The sequence below is a fragment of the Nicotiana tabacum genome, chromosome 22, assembly GCF_000715075.1.
Source record: "Nicotiana tabacum cultivar K326 chromosome 22, ASM71507v2, whole genome shotgun sequence".
Taxonomy (NCBI): domain Eukaryota; kingdom Viridiplantae; phylum Streptophyta; class Magnoliopsida; order Solanales; family Solanaceae; genus Nicotiana; species Nicotiana tabacum.
This window is the reverse complement of record NC_134101.1, coordinates 123,422,415-123,427,448: the sequence shown is the minus strand read 5'-3', so window position 1 is coordinate 123,427,448 and position 5,034 is coordinate 123,422,415. Positions and strand designations below refer to the sequence as shown.

Below are 5,034 nucleotides of genomic sequence, written 5' to 3'. Positions count from 1 at the left end.
TCCACGGCCAAGTCAATCCTCAATTACTGCTTTTCCTCTTGAATTCGGCTCCAAATCAATTATATCTATACATGAATGACTTCATAACCTAAACAATTCGAATCCATTGCCTAATTATAGCTTTTCCATCATTCTTTCCAAAAACCCAAAAATCGACCCTGGGCCTGCTTGGTCAAAATACGAGGTTCGGACCAAAATCAAATCACCCATTTATCCACGAGCCCGAATATATAATTATTTCCAGAATTCGACCCCAAAACGAGGTCTAAGTCACAATTAATTAAAAAGCCCTAACTCTACCCAATTCCCTAATTTCTACCCTTAATTACATGTTTTAGGCCTAGAAATTCAATAAATATTGATGAAAATGGAAGAAAATAAGTTAAAGATTACTAACCCAAGAGTTTATGGTGAAAGGATGCTTCAAAAGTTGCCCTAGAACTTTGGAGAAGAAAGAGTTTGTGAAATTTTGGTGAAATCCCGTAATGGGTTCTGTTTTGGGACTTAAAAATAACTGGGTAAACTCATTCTTCGCGTTCGCGATGAGTCAGGTCTGTAGACCTTCGCGTTCGCGACACTGGGCTCGCGTTCGCGATACTTTAGCACCTCGAGCCCTCGCATTCATAGGCCAGTGGCCGCGTTCGCGTAGAACAAACTGGTGGCTCCTCCCCCTGCACCCTACGCGTTCGCGAGTTGAAGGACGCGTTCGCGAAGGGTCTCCCCCCTGAGCTTCGCGTTCGCGTCTCATCCTCCGCGTTCGCGAAGAAGTCAAAATGGCACCTGGGATCCTTGCCTTACGCGTTCACGAAAGGGACCATGCTGTCACACCTCCTTTTTACCTACATCCCCGTAAGAGGGGTATATAGGAGTTTTTTCCAACTTAAAGTGACAATCGAAACGGGATCATTTTATCAAAAATTCAGAGTCGCCACTTGGGATAATTTTATGGTGTCCCAAGTCACCGGTTTGAATCCCGAATCGAGGAAAAGATTGACTCTGTATTACAGTCCACGAACACAGAAATCCGGATAAGGAATTCTGTTAACCCGGGTGAAGGTGTTAGGCATTTCCGAGTTCTGTGGTTCTAGCACGGTCGCTCAACTATTATTATCGGCATAATTATCTAATTTTAAAACATTTTGAACCTATATGCATTTTAACTTGAAACCGCTTTTAATTCATTTTAAGAAGATTCCAACGTTATACAAAACACGCCTTTGGATCACGCCATATGAAATGCACCCGTGATCCGCGAGATATTTTATTTAATGTTGTCAAGATTTGGATTTGGGTCACATGAAATGCACACCCGAGTTTAAGGAAGTTAATTATTTAAAAAAATGCGCCTAAAATGACTGCGCATTTTTAACTTTGCGAGGGCCATGGAAAATTCGCTAAATGGTGCACCTCAATTTCTAAAGAGCAAACACATTAACTAAATGAGGGCCGCACATTTGAAATTTTATTTGGCGCGGCGCACCTCAATTCCAATTTTAAAAGGTACTTCAAACTAAATTTCGGAGGGCCATAAACTATTTGTGTTATCTGGTATGACTCACCTCCACTAACTAATGGGCCCAAATGATTACTTAACAAGGCTAGGAGCATTCTTATTTTTCTATTTTTATTAAATGTTCAACTAAATTCTAGTAACCAATGGATTGACAAGGAATAAAAAACTAAACATTTCTAATATTGAAAGGGCCTAAAACCGCGTCAGGCCCCATTAGAAAGGGCATAATTGCTTATGATAATTATATAGGGGCAGCTGGCCCAACGGAAAGCCCAGATCGAGAACACAGGAAAAGCAAGCGAAGGATCGAATCTCATTATGTTAAGGCTGATAGCCAATCTCGATTCCAAGTACAGCCACAACCCTCTCACGAATTATTTCACTAGTTAACAACATAAAATCAATGATCACAACCCATGTGTATTTTAATTCGGATCAATACCTTTAATAGACCATAAACTTGAACTTTTCCAAAGGCAAGCAAAAAAGTAATGAGTTAAACTAAATATCTGAAAATTCTCAAGTCTGCTTCAAACTCAAACTCCATTTGAAAATCCTTTTAAAATTCAACATGTCTTTACATGAACAAGGGGGAAAACTAAGTTTCAAATTCCTGAAAGTTAGTAGGACTGTATTCCTGCTATATATAAGCGAATCCAGAACACATAGTTAATCGAAAGACGGCTGAAACTAGATTCATTGGGCTAATAGCATGAATAAGTGAATTGATAAGCATAGGACTTATAGCTATGAAAATGCACTCCATACAGCCAGACTCACACTCAACCCAACGGAATCACGGTCCTTAACTAGCACACATTATATAAAATCATGATTGAGTGCAAAGTCTAAACTACTGATGACTAAACAAGTTGTTTCCCCTCAATTTTCATGACACTACCCAATTAAATATAATTGCAAAGCTTCTTATCCAAACCAGAACTTAACTGGACAATAAACCACATCAGGCTACTAAAAGAAACACAATATCCAAAAGCAATACAGATGAATCACAAATAAGCTGATACTACACTTCAAACTACTGCTTTTCATTTCATTCTGCAAATCCAACTTCACAAACAATAGAGCTTAAATGTGTACCTGGAAATTGAAACAGGAAAAGAAAAAGTGAGGGGTCAACGGAGTAGCAGCAGAGAAGAATCCAGATGCAGTCAATGTAACAGTGCCCAGAAATCAGCAACTCAAACCAGTAAAATGAGCCAGACAACAGTGGTTTCAAACCAGAAACCAAACGACAAAACAACTTTCAAACCATTTCCAACCCAAAATAGACCCCAGGTTTATTTCAGAACTTCAAAACCCCAAGCATTGCAAGAAAACTTCAATGTAACAGTGTTTTTTTTTTCTTTTTTGTGTTTTTCTTCTAATTGTTCATTCTTTTCAGTTTTTTCTCTTTTTGTTTTGTGTTTTCAGCCGTTTTCTTTTTTTCCAAATCTTTCTTCTCCTCCCCTCAATTCTTTTAGAAAGTGAGACTTTATAGAGGGATTAGTAGGGCATAAAAAAGGTTTCAGAAATTTCTTTTCAATCCCTGCTCAATTTTCATTTATGCTTAAAGGACCTCAGCTCAAAACTCTAATTTCATGCTAGTCTCCCCAGTCAGCTTCTATTTCTGTTACCAAAAGATTTCCCTAAGTAGACTACCCAAATTATCCCTCAAGCCCCTGAATATTACTATTGAAACCAAAACCTAAAATGGGTCAAAACTGTCCCAAGGCTGAATTAATCCCAAGCCCAACCCCAAACCATGAGCCAGTATAGACAGCCCAAACCAAAAGAGTTCTCAAACTCTGAACCCAATAGAACTCTACCAAATGGACCAAGCTACTGAATTCAGCAGAAACAAAAGAATTTTCCGAGAAGCTCGAAAAATAATTTTTAGCAAATAAACGACTAAGTAAACTTATACTACCATAATGCTAATCCGTCTTACTGATTTTAGAATCAAACTAAAGCTAAAGAAGAAATGAAAATCAGAATCAAAGCCTCAAATATTAACTAGAATAAGAAGGGAAAGAATGGAAGGGGGCTGTTTAGAACCTGAAGCAGGCGAAAAGAACCGGAACAAGACGAATACCTCGACGGCCACAAAGCTTGATAGACTTCAAACGATTCCGACTCGGCTCGAAACTAGTATTAGTCGTGTGTTCCTTTTGAGAGCAAACGAGCTATACTCGTTTCGAACCCAGCCATTCATCAGGACTTGAGGGCTCGAGAGACTTTCTTCTCCTTCAATCTCAGATTTGAAAACAGTCCGATTTGGCAGGGGTTTTGGGAAAAATGGTGATGGAATAGGGTGCAGGAAGGGGTGATGATTGCATGACCAATTTCTGGTGGTGATTGGAGCTATATCGCCGGCAACCATGGCTGATTCGCTCAAGGGTGGCGTTGTTTGGTGGGGGAGATGAGAGACAAGATTGTTTTAGTCTTAGGTTCAATTGGGGAATTCGGACAATCTTTTGCAAATGGGGGAAGTGTTGATAACCGTTAGATGAGATGAGATAGAGGTTGATTGAAACCTTAGGAGCTCAAAACCACGTCGTTTAGCTACATGGGGCGGACCAGGTATTTGGGTGGAAGTGGGCCGGATCTGGTCGGGTTTTGGGAGGGGAAATCATTGGGCCTGAAGGGATTGTACGGAATTGGCCCAACAACTGACTTATTTACTTCTTTCTTTCTTTTTCTTTTCAAAACTCTTTTAAATTAAATCTAAAAGAATAAAAACCTAAATTAATTCCTAAATTATATTATCCTACCACATTGAATTAATTAACTCTAACTAAAAATTACCACAAGTAATTAAAAACCAAATTTAAAGGGAAACTACCAAAAATTCAAAGATTAAAATTAAAAAGTGCAAAAGTAAATTGTTTTTTTTTTTGTGATTTTTTTCCATTTTTATAAAATAACTAATTTGTTAATTAATCCTAAAATATAGAATTGAATCCTAAATACAAATGCAACATATTTTGTATTTTTCAATGATTAAACAAAATGAATCATGCGCAGACAAATGCAAACACTTAACAAAAAATGCTACAAACATCTACGAAATTGCAAGTAATGGGAAAAAATTATTTTCTTGAATTTGTGGGAGTAATTCATATAGGGCAAAAATCACGTGCTCACACACGCGAATGCGAAGGGTAAAATCCCAGGGCACTAACAACAGAAAACCTGCAACATTTCTTAAGCCAAAAATCATTCTGAAACACCTCCGAAACACTCCCGAGCCCTCAGAGCTCCTAACCAAACACATACACTAACTCAACAACATCATACAAACTTATCCGTGCAATCAAATCACCTAAATAACCTCAAAATCAATGAATCAAACCTCAAAATCAAGAAAATTTCCTCAAACTTCATCAAGTTTCCAATTTAGAAATTTAAGTCCGAAACACGTAAAACGACGTCCGATTTCAACCAAATTTTACAGGAAGAACTTAAAACATATATAAGACCTGTACTGGGTGCCAGAACCAAAATACATGCCCGATACC

General features: G+C 38.1%; 1 long non-coding RNA gene across 2 annotated transcripts; it reads right to left on the bottom strand.

The window, feature by feature from the left end:
• Positions 1-2,186: 2,186 nt before the first annotated feature.
• Positions 2,187-3,994, bottom strand: LOC107822988 (uncharacterized). 2 transcript variants are annotated; one of them, XR_001656521.2, is made up of 2 exons: positions 3,609-3,994; positions 2,187-2,614 (listed from the first exon to the last, which is right to left on the bottom strand). It is a non-coding gene; the product is annotated as an uncharacterized LOC107822988 (long non-coding RNA). The 2 variants fall into 2 exon arrangements; XR_001656520.2 differs by having other exon boundaries at positions 2,310-2,614; positions 3,572-3,978.
• Positions 3,995-5,034: the final 1,040 nt, after the last annotated feature.